This window comes from Mobula hypostoma, chromosome 2, assembly GCF_963921235.1.
Source record: "Mobula hypostoma chromosome 2, sMobHyp1.1, whole genome shotgun sequence".
Taxonomy (NCBI): Eukaryota; Metazoa; Chordata; class Chondrichthyes; order Myliobatiformes; family Myliobatidae; genus Mobula; species Mobula hypostoma.
The window spans coordinates 176042958-176060854 of NC_086098.1; the positions used below are offsets into that span (position 1 = coordinate 176042958).

The following is a 17897-nucleotide window of genomic DNA, read 5'->3' on the forward strand; positions in this document are numbered from 1 at the left end:
ACCGTAACTCAAGTAGTCTGTGAGCAAACTGGTCTTCAGTCCCCGCACGTAAATACTGGTGCGGACACCAAGGACTTCCAGCTCTGTGACGTTCCCTCTGCAGCCTAGCAACCTCTCTTTAGACGCGAAAGGGAGGCATATGTTTTTTTTAAAATCTGCAATTATTTGATGCTGCTTTTGAAATGTATTGCCATCAGAAATGACATCATATCTGACCGTACGCCCCAATCTGCCCTCGCTGGAAAAACAAATCGGCCCGTACCAGGTCACGTGGGAGGGGAGCGGACGCCGTTGATTGGCGGGGAGGCTGGGGATGCGTCACAAAGTGGCCCCCCCCTCCCCGATGGTCTGGCGGAGCCGATCAGCTGTTCAGTAACATTCTAAAATCTGATACACTCGGTGGGACCGGCCAGGCCGGGGGTGAAATAACAGATGGCCGAGTAGAGTAGCTGGGGAGCTTTTCTTCCATTCCCTCGCTCTTCCCCCTAAATTAAACGAGCAGGCTGCACTGCTTTCTGTTCAATCACATAGTTCTACCTCACTTCAACTGCCAGCGAGGTGTTTTTTTTTGTTGTTGTGTCTTTTTTTTGTTTGCCGTTTGTTTTTTTTTCATGGTGCAGTCTGCAGATAATTCGGTAACAAGAAGAAGGCAGGTAAGCCTTACTGGGAATTAACCCCCACCCCTCAACATCCTCCTCACCTCTGGTATTGTGACATATTTCCTTGTGTGTGTATAAGGTCAGTTGTTTTTCTCTCTCGCATTGTAACTACTTGTGTAACCGCTTTGTGCCACTTGAGGATGCGGCTGGCGAGAGGTATTTCATAATTTGTGCGGCTTTGGAGATTTTCACTTTTTTGATGTAATACTTTCTGTTAGGATTTTATTTCTATCTGGAATCGTGTTTAAAATATTTCGTAGTCACAGTATCCTACTTAGTATGATTGTCATTGCTTGACCCCCATCCTCTTTCTCCGACTAAGCGAGAGAACTGTCTCCGTTGGCTATATAAATAGCTCGTTTTCCCACTAGCTCAGTATATTAATTTGAAATATTTATTGGTACATTGATGTACTTCAAAGTGTGACCTTGTTCCAGAATAATATAAATAACTACTACCCTATGGACTGTGTAACTCGGAAGCGGATTAACTGTACTAGTTATTTATTTGTGTGTTGAGATTAAATCGGGAAGCAATAATGTGGAGACCAGAATCCAGAACCCTTTCCTCCCCGGGTCTAAATATTTATATTATTTTTTCCCCGATTTGATTCAAGCCCGAACTGTTCTTCTATTGTTAAACAGCTGATTTTTGCCGGTATTGGCTAGTTGGGATTAGTCAATAAGGTGACGTGAAGGTTATTAACATAAAAACACAGCCGCACAATGACGTAATGCTTCTTAAAGGAGCCGGCTCCTCGTTCTGTGGTTTCTGTAAACCCGGTTCGGAATCGCCTTGTATCTGCGTTTGGCTGGGTTTGGAGTAACGATTCAATAGAGATAGGTACATCTCCTTTCAAGACGCGGAGGGTAAATGTCCTTGTAGTTCATACAGTTTGGGATGATGTCAGCTGAGTGTCAGCTTTTGAAAGTTTTCTGCAATTATGTGCGAAGTTTTGAATTAAGATAATTTAAATGCCTTCTCGTCGATTTTCCTCCATTGAATCTAATTGAACTCTTTGTTTTCCCTTTCCCCGCGCTTCCTATCGTGATTTTTTAAAAAAAACTGACTACAGTGTGCTATTCGGAGATGCGTTTGAGCGAAGTGTTCGGTCATTTACGCAGAGTTAAAGATTGTGGATTTTACCTTCCACAGTGGCTATGCCTGGTGTGTTGATCCGTCCTGGTACTCGCCGTTAATGAATTTTTCTCTGAATAACGTGTGTAAGAAAGTGGATGCGTGACCTGAGGTGTTTAATTGGTCCGCTGCACATGACCATTAAACAAATCGAATTGTTCTCCCTTCCCTGCCATTCCCCCCCCCACTCGCATCCAAGATTCTTCAAATTGTTTGTATGTTTAGTGACTAAATCTAGTCCTGTAGTAACATTATTTTATTTTAGATCCAGCCCTTCCGGCCCAAGGAGCCCGCGCTACCCTATTACACCCACGGGCCCAATTAACCTGCTAACCCGTGAGTCTTTGGAATGTGGACTGGGCTCTGGCTTTATCATTGAGACCGATCAACACCTCCACTCAACCCCCAACACCACTGTATCCAGGCAAACTGCTCCTCCCCAGTCCTGATGAAGGGTCTCTGCCCAAAACATCGAGCCCTCCGCAGCTGCTGCCTGACCTGCTGAGTTCCTCCAGCATTTTGTGTGAGTTACTCTTTGCCACGGTCCCTCAGCGCCTTTCAACACCCTCCCCCCCCCCATGCACTGCCGCTTTACGCTTACACTTCCCACCCATACTGATAGCTGTGTTCCGATATGCTATCTAGAAGTTTCTCTTGCTACGTGTCACTTTATCAACTCCTGTCAGTCGCCGTGTGTTCAGGTACCCCTGCACCTAGCGTTGCCTAATTGTGCTTACAATCGGTCTGTGTCTACATGTTATCTTATGTAAATTTGGCCGGTCTCACAGTTTTATTGTTTTATATTTATAGTGTTTTATGCTTATTGTGGTTCTTTATGTTGCATCTGATCAGGAATAAGAATCAGCTTATTCTCCTTTACAACTGTAATGAAGAATGACAATAAACAAAGTTGAATCTTGAACATCTTGAATCCTGAGTTGTGGCGCTGTCCATATCTTCACATGGCATGAAATTTGTTGTTTTGTGGCAGTACAGAGCTATAAATTGCAACAAATGTATATAATTAGTAGTAAATTAAACCAATGAGCAAACATAGTTGGCTCATTGTCCATTCAGAAATCTGATGGTAGAGGGAAAGTTGTTCCTCGAGTGAGTGAGTATGTGCACAGGCTCTGGTGTCACCTCTTTGGTAGTAATGAGAAGAGGACATGTCCCGGGTGATGGAGGTCCTTTTTGATGCACCACCTTTTGGAGATGTACTTAATGCTATTGGTGTTGCTTCCTAACAAGTATTGTTATGGCCATTTGCCATGTCTCAGTGTCTTCAGATTTGTAGATTCAATTGCCAGCTGTGTGTTTGCCACTGTATAGTTCTGCAACTTGGCACTTTGAATGCAGTGCTGAATAACTCAAGCCACATTATTGCTTCACTTTTTTTCTGAATCAAACGCCCAGTAGAATATTTGCTTTGGCACTTGCTGGAACCCATCGTATTGGGTTTTGTGCCTTGAGTGGCTGTGGTATTCTTCAGTGTGAATGGGCCCGTGGAGTTTCGGGCTGTGAAGTGGAACACAATGTTTCTGTCTTTTCCTGAATTGTGTGCGATCTTATAGGTCAGCCACAGGTTTTGTATCCAAAATGCCCTACCATCCTTTTTATAATTATGAGACTTAATATCCTTTTGAGATGCAGTGCATTATCTGGCCCAACAAGTCTGCATCACCCACTTACACGCATGTCACTAATTAACCTACAAACTCGTACATCTTTGGAATATGGGAGGAAACCAGAGCAGCCAGAGAAATCCTACATGGTTACGGGGAAAAACGTACAAACTTGTTACAGACAACTGGCGCTGTAAGATTGCACTAACCATTGCACAACATGCCGCCTTGGATCTGTATTGTAATCCTGATTGGATAGAAGTCATGTGGTGTGGAAGTCAACACGGTGGGGTCAACCTGCAGATGCTGGAAATGCAAAATAAAAAAAGTAGTGTTTGGAAGCTTTAGAGAGGGTGCAGAGGAGATTTACCAGGATGTTGTCTGGGTCAGAACATCTCTTATGAGGAGAGATTGAGCGAGCTAGGACTTCTCTCCAGCTCACTCAACCTAGTGTACAAGATGAGGGGAATAGATTGAGTGGATGGGCAAAGACCTTTACCCAGGGCAGAAATGGCTAATAATGAGGGGGCATAATTTTAAGGTGATTGGAGGAAAGTATAGGGGCAAGTTCTTCACACAGTGGTGGGTGTGTAGAATGCCCTGGCAGGGGTGGTGGTAGAGGCTGGGACATTTAAGAAACTCTAAGATAGGCACTTGGAGTAGGTTATGGTTCAACATCATGGGCTGAAGGGCCTGTACTGTGCTGTAATGTTCTATATTCTCTGAAGTATTCAGTGGGTCAGGCTGCACCTGTGGTTAAAAATGAACCATTAACACTTACAGGAGACTCAAGGGAGTGAGGCTGTTGCACTGCTGGAAAGCAATCTCATAAGTCATTCTGCCAGTTTCGATTTGATATGTAAATAATTTTTTGCTACCTTCCACCCTCTTTTGAATGAGCTTTTGGTTGTTTGATTGAATGGCTTTGTGTATCCAGGAATTAATTTTTGGCTCTGGTAAGCTGGCAGTGAGTGCACTCAGACGTAGCAGCTTCTACTGGGACAACCAGTTTTGTTGTCTCCTTTAACCATTTTTTTATTATGACTTGGCCCTGCTGGACATTAAGAAGTTGTAGTACTGTGGGTCTACCCCATCAGTGAGTTACTATTGGCAGAGAAGCTGAAGGAGCGGGACTTGGTGAGGACTGCGACAGAGGCGTTGGCGTGCAGTCTCACAGTGAATGGTTGTCTTACTTGCTTTTCTTTGTGATCACAATCCCTGTTGGATATTGGTTACGTGGAATGCTGCAAGTTACTGGTTTACTGGCGAGGCGGACGCGGAGGAGCGGCGTGGCCTCGGTCGTAGCAAGAACTGGACCTCAAGCGGTGGTGATGCCTGTTTGCGGCCATCCAGGAGCGTTGGTGCTGGAGGTGATGTGGCATAAGGTCCAGGCTGGCGTCAGTGCTGCCCTCCAGTGATCGCTGAGCAGAAGACGAGTTGTATTGTGTTTGACATGGACTTGGGGACTTGGACTATATATATTTTTGTGTATATGACTATATACTTGGTGCTGTCTTGTGTGCTTTCTGTTGTTATGACTGTTAGTACTGTGTTTTGTACCTTGGCCCCAGAGTAATGATATTTTGTTTGGCTGTATTTGTGTATGGTTGAATGACAAACTTGAACAAGTTGATAATGTTTTAAAAATCACCTTTTTGCTACATTATGAATGCTATATTGATGGAAATTGTTGAATCTATTGTGGGGGCACGTTTTGTGCTTCTTGGGAAAGCAAGCCAGTTGTGGACCTCCGACTTTGTTCAATCAATCCCAGACCTCTTCCCCTCCCACCTTGCCCATCACCCACTTCCACCTCCCTGGTGTGCTTCTGTGCTCCGCCCTCCTTTCCCATTATATTCCACCCTCCGCAGCCCTCTGCCTCCACTATCACCGCCCAGCCTCCGTCGCTATCTCAACCCTTCCCTTTCCACCTGACTCTCTGCCAATTGCCCCTCCCGGCCCATTGATTTACTTTTGATCACTTTGTTTAGAGATGCACGGCGGCAACAGGCCCAACGAGCCCACACTGCCAATTACACCCATGTCACTAGTTACCTTACTAAGCGACATGTCTCATCCCACATTCCAAAGACCAGAGCACCCAGTAGAAACCACTTGGAGCGAACGTACAAACTCCTTAGTGGCAGAAATTGTAAAGTGAATGTACTAACTATAAAGGCCTCTCTCTTCTCTGTATACTAGCCCTCTCCCCTCTGCCCTCAATGCTGGTGGAGGGTTTCCTCTCACAGATGTTGCTTGAGCTGCTGAGTTCTTCCTCTAGGGTGTCTTTTGTTCCAACCCAAACCCATGTTATTCTCTCCACATTCCCATCAGCTCTCCCTCCCCTAGCACATTCCCCTAATACATTACAATTTGCCCATGTAACTACAGTGGCTGACAAACCAACTAATCTGTGCTCCCAGGAATCAGGGAGGCATGGTAGTGTAGTGGTTAGCACAACGCTTTACAGTACAGGCGCTGGGTTCAGTTCCTGACACTGCCTGTAGTTTGTACATTCTCCCTGTGACCTCATGGGTTTCCTCCCACAGTCCAAAGCCCTACTGGTTTGCATGTTAATTGTTCATTGTAAACTGTCCTGTGATTAAGCTAGGATTAAATTGGGGGAATTCTGGATGGCATGGTTCAAAGGGCTGGATTCCTGTGCTGTTTCTCAATAAATATGCCATCTCCACAGATCAAGATTGAATGGGTTTGATCATCAGACCATCAGGCATGGGTACAGAATTGGGTCCATCAAGTCTGCTCCACCATTGAGATTGTGTCCTGTAGCTGGAATTGGTTGGGATACAGCTGATGTTGTGGCAACTACTCTTTTTTTTAAAAAAAAGTAGACAATGTATTGAATTACAATAAATTATAAGACCATATGATATAGGAGAAGAATTAGGCCATTCAGTTGATTGAGTCTGCTCCAACATTCCATGGCTGATTTAATATCCCTCATAACCACATTCTCCCATGACCTTTGATACCTTTACTACTCAAGAACTTTTCAACCTCTGCTTAAAAGTTAAGTTAGTCTGTCCCGAGCCTTGTGGCTTATGCCGGTTTCCGTGGCGTGAAGCAACTGAGAGTACGAGACTCCCCCCCCCCCGATAGAAAGCCATTCTATCCCAAGGTTAACCCCCAGCATTTTGAGGGTACCCATTCTCAGCTGGGTGGACTGGAGCAATGTGTGGTTAAGTGCCTTGCTCAAGGACACAACACACTGCCTCGGCTGGGGCTCAAACTCACGACCTTCAGATCGCTAGTCCAATGCCCTAACCACTTGGCCATGTGCCATGCTTTAAATATCCCCAATAACTTGGCCTTCACAGCTGTCTGTGGCAATGGATTTTTTTAGACTAGATTTTTACAAACGTTTATAGATTAGATTATGAGGACACGCAGTCCTCTTTTATTGTCATTTAGTAATGCATGCATTAAGAAATGATGCAATGTTTTTCCAGAATGATATCACAGAAACACATGATGAACCGACTGGAAAAACTGACAAAAACCACATAATTATAACATATAGTTACAATAGTGCAAAGCAATACTGTAATTTGATAAAGAACAGATCATGGCACAGTAAAAGTCTCAAAGTCTCTCAAAAGTCCCATCATCTCACGCAGATGGTGAACCTCCAGCGCTGCAAACTTGCCGATGCAGCACCCTGGAAGCATCTGACCACAGTCCGACTCTGAGTCCGTCCGAAACCTCCGAGCCTCTGACCAGCTCTCTGACACCGAGCATGATCTCTGATGAGTGCTTCGACCCCGGCCCCGGCAATAGGCAAAGCCGAGGATTTAGGGCCTTCCCCTCTGGAGATTCTTAATTGCACAGTAGCAGTGGCAGCGAAGCGGGCATTTCAGAAGTTTCTCCAGGTGTTCCTCCGTGCTTCTCACGGCTACCTCCATCAAATCAGGATTGTGCATGGCCCCCAGTTAACACATACGATATCATTTGGAATGGCCGCGCATGCTGCGTCGCACCACCATCTTCTCCCTCCTCCCGATTTGCTATGCTCTGACCAAAGAAATTCTTCCTCATCTCTGTTAAAAAGGGATGTCCTTCTACTCAGAGGCTGTGCCCTGCAACACAGCTAACGTTATGGCAACTGCTCTCAAAATAAAAGGTTGTGAATATTTTCTTGAATTATAATAAATTATTGTAGTTTCAGATGAAATGGATCAGACTTGTGTGCAAGGGAGTTGGGTTTCTGACTGTGACTGTACAAATTGAACTTCCCCACCTGGGCTGGAAATGTATCAAATATTGCAAGGGTTAGATAATGGATGTGGAGAGAATGGTCCTATTGTGTGGGGGGGGGGGCGGGGGAGCGGTCTAGGACCAGAGGTCCTATTCTTCTACCTCAGAATAGAAGGATGTCTGTCTCATTGAAACAGAGATGAGGAGAAATTTCTTTAGCCAGATGGTGGTGAATCTGTGGAATTCATTGCCACAGATGGCTGTGGAGGCATCAGTGAGTTTATTTTAAGCAGAGATCGATAGGTTCTTGACTAGTAAGGGTATCAAAGTTTACAGAGAGAAGGCACAAGAGTGCGGCTGAGAGGGGTAATAACCTTGTGGGCTTGTGGGTGTTGGAGATTGACTGATGCGGTTCCTTGTGTTGTTACTATGACAATCCTTGTTCCATGAAACAAGTGATTTTCATATAGTATTCTAATTAACCTATTTTCAGAGCATATCTTGACTACTCATTATTTAGTTGTAATTAGTGATGTCACATTTGAAGTATTTTTAAAGTGAGTCATTGCAATAACTTTGTCTATTGCATTGGAACAAAGTGTGTGTGGGTAGATCACTGCTGAGTGGAATACCTGAACTATTTGTAGCTGTGCAGTTCCAAATGATGCAACTGCTTGCAAGTAGCAGTGATTTAGAGCATCATGTAACATGACTTGGATCTTTCATCATCTGCTGGGCGTGTGAACTTCAGTCTGTTCTTCATGCACCACAGAATGGTGTATTTTGTTAATGAGTCTGAAGGTGGATCAGTTATCCCATTAGACTGTGGTGGCTGTGATTTGGTGAGCCGAGGAACTTTCTCTTAAACTTGGGGTTCCAGGGCTTCAATATTCTATCATTCATTCTACGGGGTCTCTTGTTTTGTGGATGTCTGTGAAGAGTACGAATTTCAGGTTGTATACTGTATACATTCTCTGATATTAAAGGAACCTAAATCTAAACAATTTGTCTTGAAACAGTGATCGGACACTATCCAAATGATAAGGGGCATAGATTGGGTGAATGAGTACTGTCTTTGCCCAAGGGTTGTGGAATCTAAAACTTGAAAGCATAAGGTGAGAAGGGAGAGATTTAATAGGAACTTGAGGGGCAACTTTTTCCATCAAGAGGATGGTCAGTAAATGGTTTGGGTGTATATATTAACATTTAAAAGACATCTACAGATAATTGGATAGGAGAGGTTTAGGGAGATGTGGGATAAAGCAGGGTTCCCACCCTTTCTTATGCCTGGGCCAGTACTCTGAAGTGAGGGGTGAAAACCCCTGCTCTAAATCCACAGTCACTTCTAACTAAAAGGTCTCAACCCGAAACGTTGACTGTTTATTTTTCTCTCTCTGGATGCTGCCTGACTTGTTGAGTTCCTCTGGCATTTTTTTGTGTTGCAATGAATCAAAATCAGGTTCATTATCACCGGCGTATGTTATGAAATTTATTGACTCAGCAGTACAATGATAATATAGAATGAAAAATAAATCATTTACAGTAAGTACTGGTGAATATTAAATAGATTAAAAATAGTGCAAAACAAATAATATACATTTTTTTAAAAAAGTGCGGTAGTGTTCATAGGCTCAATGTCTATATAGGAATCAGGTGGCAGAGGGGAAGAAGCTGTTCCTGAATTGTTGTGTGCCTTCAGGCTCCGGTACCCCTCCCTGGCGGTAGCAATGAGAAGAGGGCATTTCCTGGGTGATGAGTCCCTGATAATGGATGCTGCCTTTCTGAGGCATTGCTCCCTAAAGTTGTCAATGCAAATGATTTTCAAGGTTGGAAATCTACTGTGTCCTGAGTAACTTTGTTTCATCTGGCCGTGTACATGGTTGAATGCCAATAAACTGAACTAAATTATACGTACTTTGATAGCTTACTTTGAAATGTGAGCAAATGAGACTAGTTTAAACAACACACACAAAAGTTGCTGGTGAACGCAGCAGGCCAGGCAGCATCTCTAGGAAGAGGTGCAGTTGATGTTTCAGGCCGAGACCCTTCGTCAGGACTAACTGAAGGAAGGGTGAGTAAGGGATTTGAAAGTTGGGGGGGGGGGGGGAGAGATCCAAAATGATAGACAGGAGGGAGAGGGATGGAGCCAAGAGCTGGACAGGTGATTGGCAAAAGGGGATACGAGAGGATCATGGGACAGAGGTCCGGGAAGAAAGACGGGGGGGGGGACCCAGAGGATGGGCAAGGGGTATATTCAGAGGGACAGAGGGAGAAAAAGGAGAGTGAGAGAAAGAATGTGTGTATAAAAATAATTAACAGATGGGGTACGAGGGGGAGGTGGGGCATTAGCGGAAGTTAGAGAAGTCGATGTTCATGCCATCAGGTTGGAGGCTACCCAGACGGAATATAAGGTGTTGTTCCTCCAACCTGAGTGTGGCTTCATCTTTACAGTAGAGGAGGCCGTGGATAGACATGTCAGAATGGGAATGGGATGTGGAATTAAAATGTGTGGCCACTGGGAGATCCTGCTTTCTCTGGCGGACAGAGCGTAGGTGTTCAGCAAAGCGGTCTCCCAGTCTGCGTCAGGTCTTGCCAATATATAAAAGGCCACATCGGGAGCACTGGACGCAGTATATCACCCCAGCCGACTCACAGGTGAAGTGTTGCCTCACCTGGAAGGACTGTTTGGGGCCCTGAATGGGGCCTGCTGTGTTCACCAGCAACTTTTGTGTGTTGCTTGAATTTCCAGCATCTGCAGAATTCCTGTTTGAAACTAGTTTAAATGTGGATTGTGGGCAGCACAGTTGGGCTGAAGGGCTTGTTTCAGTGTTGTATGACTCTTGACAGTTTTCCACAGTTATTAATTCTACAAGCATGTCCAGCCTGTCTGGTTTTATAGTCTGCCGTTGTGTTACACTGCCAGTTTAATTGCAGGAATGCTATATTATGCTAAAACCTTCACATCAGGTGAAGGCACTGTGTGTATGCATGCACGCACAGGGCTCTGATCCTGACAAGACTAATCAAAGCTGGGCAAAACATAAATTGTCTGGAAATTGGAGACGGCCTAACCTGCTTTAATGTCTTGCGCTGTTGACATCCTGTTGGCCTTGTTTTAAACCTGCTGAATTCCTCACTCGCTGCATTCCCCGGCATTGTTGGGTGCACGCTCACACTCTGGCATTTGTCAAGAGCAGCGCGTTGTGAAGGAGAATGGCAGATGGGGGTGATGGTGCAGTAAATCACCCAAACTAATGGGTGACAGCAGCAAAATTGAATACAAATGTGTAGGGTTTAGTTTGGTTCACAGAGGACATGGAATGGCATATACAGGAAAAGGCCCTTCAGCCCATTGTCCTGATGTAGTCTCAGCCTGAAACAAGTGCTTATTCCTCTCCATAGATGCTGCCTGACTTGAGTTCCGTGTGTCTCTCTCTGTCTCTCTCTGTCTCTCTCTGTCTCTCTCTGTCTCTCTCCCCTATCCAGTTCTGATAGGATCTTGACCTGAAACTTTGACTGTTTATTCTGCTCCATAGATGCCGTCTGACTTGTGTGTTGTGTTGTTCCAGTCCATAAAGCTGTCAAACTAATTAAAGTAGTACTTAACTAAATTAGTTCCATCTGTGAACACAATGCCCATATCCTTCCATTCTCTGCACATCCATGTACCTATTTAAGTCTCTTAAACACCCCTATCACTTTTGCCTCCACCACCACCCCTAACAGTGTATTTCAGGCACTTGTCACTCGCTGTATTTTCAAAAAAAACTTTGCACTGAACATCTCTTTTAAACTTGTCCCCTCTCACCTGATAAACCTGCCCTCTAGTTTTGACATTTTTGACCCTGGAGAAAAGATTCAATTATCTATACTTGTCATAATCTTAGTTCAAAGTAAATTTATTATCAATGTGCATGTGTCACCATGTACAACCCTGAGATTCATTTTATTGCAGGCATACTCAATAAATCCAGAAAAGAATAATTATAATAGACTCAAAGATTATACTTGTAATGCCAAATCTTTGCAAGCTCCTAAGGAAGTAGAGGTGCTCTTGTGATTTATTCATAATTACACTTTTGTGTGCTGGGTCCCGGACAGGTCCTCTGAAATAATAACCCTGATGAATTTTAAGTTGCTAACCCTCCAATGAGGACTGCCTCAGGGACCTCTGGTTTCCTCCTCTATCAGGTCTTCCCTCCTCTGTTACGTCAGAATTTGTGCAACCTTTTCCTTGTTGCACAAGTCCTCTAATCCACTTATTCCCAGAATAATCTCTTGCGTCTCAGACAATGTGTTGACTACACAACGTTAGGTGAAGGGTTGGTGTGGAGAACTGACGAAGTGGGAGGCACAACCAGTGAAATGTAGTTGTCAATTCAACCAAGGTGCTGTTGCCATTGGGAATTTGAAAAACTTAAAGGCAGATCATTTGACTTCTGCAGTTGAATCTAAGTGTGAGATTGGATCAAATGTAGCACAATGCAAGGCATATTTCTTCACTTAACTCTTTCCAGAGTCGATTGTGTTTTTTCAAAAAACAAAAATCCGGACACTTAATATTGGCAGAAATTCTTCAGAGAGTAGCTGACCTATAACATTTGAAAGCAAGATTAGCTTTATTTGTCACATACTTTCAATTGACATACAGTGAAATGAGTCGTTTGCTTCAAATCAAATTAGTGAGGTTTGTGCTGTGGCCAGCCTGCAAGAGTTGCCACAAACCGGGCACCAGCATAGTATGCCCACACCTCATCACCCTAACCGTGCACCTTTGAGAATGTGGGATGGAACTGGAGGAAACCCCCAGTCTCAGTACACTTTCTCTTTTGACAGAGAGACAACCTCAGTGCGGGAGGTTGTAACATTGGAGAAGCAAGTTGGTGGTCTCCGTTCTCGTTGCAGGAGTGCCGTCTCTCTCCTCTCGCTGGTGAGGGGGAGCATGTCCGAGATGCCAAGTGCTGGTTTGTGGATCATGGATTTGAGGGACTCTCGGTGGGTGGGGGGGGTTGCTGCTTCTGGTGGAGGTGGGGTCAATGCTTTTGCTACTGCTTGTGCAAAATGACAAGGGAGGGGCTTCAGGGTTTTGGGTTTTCTGTTTCATGGATGCCTGTGAAGAGGGCGAATTTCAGGTTGTATACTGTATACAGTGATATTAAATGTACCTTGGAGACAGCAGCAGAATTGAACACGGATCTTAGCATTGTCGCTAAAGTGTTGCACTAACCGCTATGCTACCGTGTCACCCTGGTGTATGCCTGATATAGAAATTCTTTATGCTTTTGAGTTCCATTACATGTTGGGTTTATTATAACCTTAAATGTTTGATTCATGGGGAATAGTATAACACAAAACTAAAATTGGTAAGAAGATCAGGTAACCAAGCTAATTCCTAATCCTCTTGCACACCACTCTGGGGAGGGGAGATAATCGAAAGGTTCACTGGCTAGGGTGGAGGAGATGAGGAATAATTTTTTTAAGAACATTTGTGTAACCAATGAGAGAAGTCAGGGTAATGGGATCCTAACCTTTCAAAGAAAGGTTAAGAAAACATCTTGGGAGGACAGCACCAGCAGGCTTGATGTTGGCTGAGATTTAAGAGGATTGCTTTGGGACTAATGTCTGAATTTCATCAATGTACTGAGTCATTTTGGACTCTTTATCTCAGTATTTTTTTAAGCACTTAATAGTTACACTACCAACTTTGGAAAGCAAGCAGGGGTTGTATCAGGAAACAGATGAGAGGTTGTTGCAGGAGAAGGGGCTTTGAAGACAATATACACTGGCCACTTTATTAGTTAGACCTGTTTAAGCTATAAATGCAATACCTAATCAGCCAATCATGTAGCAGCAACTCAATGCATGAAGCATGCAGACATGGTCATGAGGTTCATTTGTTTAAACCAAACATGAGAAAGGAGAAGAAAGGTGATCTAAGTGACTTTGACCATGGTTGGTGCCAGATGGGCTGGTTTGAGTATCACAGAAACTGGGATATTCTTCTGGGATTTTCACTCACAACAGTCTCGACTTTACAGAAAAAGGTGTGAAAAATGAAAAAAAAAATTCAGTGAGTGGCAGTTCTGGGGGCAAAAATGCCTTATTAATGAGAGAGGTCAGAGGAGAATGGCTAGACCGGTTCAAGCTGACAGGAAGGCGACAGTAACTCAACCATGTGTTACAACAGTGATGTGCAAAAGAGCATCTCTGAATGCACAACATGTCAAACCTTGAGGTGACTTTGACTGTGAAATGATAAGTGTGAGATGGGGTGGTCTGAGGTAAATACTGAAAGCGAATTGTAGAGACCTTGAAAGTGAGCCAGTTCAGTGTTTGGGGTGAGTGAAGTTACCCACACCATGAGGGTTGAAGGTTAATAACTGTTCCTAAACATGGTGGTGTGGGACCCAAGGCTCTTGCACCTCCTACCTGATTGTAATAGCTCCATCAATTCTGCATTGGCTTGTTTGTTAAATGCTGTGCCATATGACATGGGCTATCATGGTTGTTCCAGGAAAACTTTTGTCATCTTGCCTTCTCCTGGGCATTGTCTTTACAAGGCAGGTGATGCCAGCCATTATCAATACTCTTCAGTGGTTGTCAGCCTGGCATCAGTGGTTGTATAACCAGGACTTACTAGGAAGTAGATGGGTTACGGAAGGACTCAGACAAATTAGGAGAATGGGCAAAGAAGTGGCAGATGGCATAGTGTCAGGAAGTGTATTCAAGATTCAATATATTTATCAATGTATAAATTTTACACCTTGAGATTTGTCTGCTCACAGACAGCCACAAAGCAAGAAACCCAAGGAATCCAAATTTTTTTTAAAAAAGCACCCAAAGGAGAAAGAGAAAGGGAGAAAAAACTCAAAATCATGCGCAGTATTCCAGATCAGAGTGAGTCCCCGGACCCACTCCCAGAGTAGGCCCAAGCCTCAGTCCCAATCCATCACACCAGTGGGGCAAAAATACACGAGAGCTGGATCATTCAGTCTTGTCACAGCGGAGAAAGAGTGAACACTCACAGAGTGACTGAAATCAGCCTGGCCTTTGGGCTTCCAGTCTATCTGTGCCAGCGTTTAAATTGTCCAAGCACTGGATAGTGCTTTGCTCTAGGACTAGGACCCGGACCCTGGTGCCACGATACGCTTGGGCCGCGCAGCCCGAAGACCTTCTCGATCTCACCAAATTGGCTCGGCACTTGGAGCGAACCGACCTCTCATCCAGGTTAGGTGGACGGACATCGAAACTCCTCTCCAAATTGCTCACTCCATCTCTGGCATCGATACCAACTCCATCTGCGACTCCCATCTTGAACACTTTGTGCCTCGCAATGCCCCACCATGGCTCATCCCTCAAACGAGCCTCACCTCCGCCTGGCTCCTCACTGCCTGCGGCAATAGTTCACCACAATTTGCTTCAGAAAAGATGTTAAGTAATGTTTTTAGTAGGACTTCTTGCCTTCCAAACATCTTCAGTCATGGCATCTCAAACCGGAACTGGTTATGCACTTTGGTGGTAGAAATGAAAGGTTGACTATTTTCAAAATGAGTAAATTTAAAAATCTGAGTGCAACGGGACTCTGGAGACCTTGTGTCGGATTCCCAGAAGGTTAACTTGCAGGTTGAGTCTGTGGTGTGAAAGGCAAATGCAATGTTAGCATTCATTTCAAGAGGACTAGAATATAAAAGCAAGGATGTAATGTTGAGACGTTATAAAGCACTGGTGAGGCCTCACTTGGAGCATTGTGAGCAGGTTTGGGCCCCTTATCTTAGAAAGGATGTGCTGAAACTGGAAAAGGTTCAAAGGAGGTTCGCAAACTGATTCCAGGATTAAGTGGCTTTGGAGAGCATTTGATGGCTCTGGGTCTGTATTGACTGGAATTCAGAATGAGGAGTGACCTCACAGGAACCTGTGAAATGGTGATAGAGTGGATGTGGAGAGGTTTCCTTTGGTGGGAGAGTCTAGGACCAGAGGATGCAGCCTCAAAATAGAAGGGTGTTCTTTCAGAACTGAGATGAGTAATTTCTTTAGCCAGAGACTGGTGAATCTGTGGAATTCTTTGCCACAGGCAGCTGTAGAGGCAAAGTCTTTACATGCATTAAGGCAGAGATTCTTGATTTGTCAGGCATGAAGGGATATGGGGAGATGGTAGGAGATTGGAGTTGGCAGGAAAGTTGGATCAGCCATGATGAAATAGTGGAGTAAACTTGATTGGGCCAGATGGCCTAATTCTGCTCCTATATCTTGTGGTCTTGTGAGTATGCACCAGCTGCTCATATGACCATCCACCACCTCCCATGGCTTCATTGTGACCCTGACCGGTGGGGGGTGGGGGTAGAGTCTAAGCAGGTGCTACACCTTGCCCACGGGTGACCTGCAGGCTAGCGGAGGGAAGGAGCACCTTACACCTCTGGTGGCGACGCATCTCCACCCTGCCACCCAGTGATGCACCAGCTTCAGGCTGCCACAGAGTGACGTGAGCACCTTTAGTCTCGCCAAATCCTTTTACATTACAACAAGATTTAAATTTCTACTGCCAAAAGGGAGCGTCGGAGAGAGGTTGTGGGGCTGAGAGGAAAGAGGAGCAACATTTTGCTTTCCTGCGGTGATCTGCTGAAAAGCCTACTCCTGCTGGGTCTTGTAGTAAATGTAAGTGGTATCTCTGCCTTTGAAAGCAGTGTTGTGACCGGAGTTTCCCACCTTTGTGTGAAAGCTGAGATGATCAAAAGCAGCAGGAAAGAAGCTACAAGCTACATAGAGGTGAATATATTAAAAAAATTGTAAATATGTTGCTTCCTCCTTCTCCCTCTTTGCAGAAGATGACTTCAATTAACACCATTTTCTAATTCAAAGCTTCTGTGCATGACTTGGAATTCTCTCTGTGACTGTGTTTGTTAAGTCACCATGGAGCTACTTGAATTATTCCTACAGATCCAACCTCCCTCTTTCTCCTGGAACGAATTAGCTTTGTTAATCAGATTTAGTAGCATGTGAAACTCTGTACGGAAAAACAAAGTACCAATTATAATGAGTGATTTTGTTTGGAGTCTCAAACCAGCCTGTGGTGAAACATTCCATTGTATAACATACAGTAAATAGTCTCCGTGCCTTTGTTATTTGGAGTTTCCAATGGTTAGTAAAATGCTAACTTAAACACATTTGAAAGATTCAAAGTACATTTATTGAAGTATGTATACAGAATACAAGTCTGAAATTCGTCCTCCTGCAGGCATCTACGAAACAGAAACACCATGGAACCCAGTCAAAGAATACATCAAACCCCCAATGTTTTTTTTAAAAAGAAGAACAAATTGTGTAAATGACCAAAGCAAGAGAGCAACACATATCAAACATCAAACCAGGAGTCTAGTAATATTTGGTTGAGTTCAGTTCACGGCCATGCCACCAGCAGTTCAAGGCCATTCGCTGCTAGGGCCATTCCACCCAGTCCGCATCATCCATCCTGATCAAACTGCAAAGAAAACAGTAACCAGAATCCAGGAACACATGCAGTAAGAATCTCAAAGTCCTTGCCGATCAATCCTTGCAACAGAGAACCCTAGCCTCCTGCACTTTCCTCTGACAGCAGGTAGCGCGAGGAGACAAACACAGGCAGGCGTCACCGGGCACCTGCCCATCCTCTGCTCTAACCTCATTGACCTCAAACTTGCTCAACCCCTCCAATGGCAGAGAAGCAATGGAGTCGATCATGGGCTCGCACCCTGTCTCCAGGCTGTGCACTCTGCTCCAAATCTCAGAGCTCCCTCGGGGAAGCAAAACGCCAGATTATTCATGGACTCAAAACACATGATTAAAATATAAATCACAGTTTCCAATTGCATGCAGCTCAGCAATTGAATAATATTTGAAAGAAATGAGAGAGAGTTTTGTAAACTGTCTGCAGGATGTTGCTGTTGGTTGTGTTTGCTGGTGCCATCTTGAAGAAATGTTTTAACATTTGAAATAAATACAAGTCCTTTTAATTTCTCCACTTTGAGATGGCTATTGGCAGTACCTCCTGAGGCACTGTGGTAATTCTCTGTTACAAGGGGAATGTTCAAACTCCACCCAGTGCCAGAGGTCAGGATTGAACTTTGCTCGCTGTGTAAACGTAAATTTGCCGGTTCAAATAACCACAGCACAAAAAGATTGTTACTTATTTTTTCACCAGTTTATTTCTTCTGTCTCAGCCGGCGAGTGAACTTGGTCCCGACATCGGGGGAGAAGCGTTCTCATCCCTCCAGCGGTCCAACAAGTT

At 44.4% G+C, this 17897-nt stretch overlaps 1 protein-coding gene across 6 annotated transcripts in view; it reads left to right on the forward strand.

Annotated features, from left to right (window-relative positions):
• The first annotated feature begins 354 nt into the window (after positions 1–354).
• LOC134342696 (tumor protein p53-inducible nuclear protein 2) overlaps positions 355–17897 on the forward strand; it is a 59104-nt gene continuing 41561 nt past the window's right edge. For 2 of the 6 annotated variants that reach the window (XM_063041130.1, XM_063041137.1), the window contains exon 1: positions 355–653. The gene's annotated coding sequence lies outside the window, so the exon portion shown is untranslated. Of the gene's footprint in view, positions 654–751; positions 816–1441; positions 1529–12472; positions 12601–17897 lie in introns of those variants that run through there. The other 4 variants (XM_063041131.1, XM_063041132.1, XM_063041136.1 and 1 more) reach the window with 4 other exon arrangements.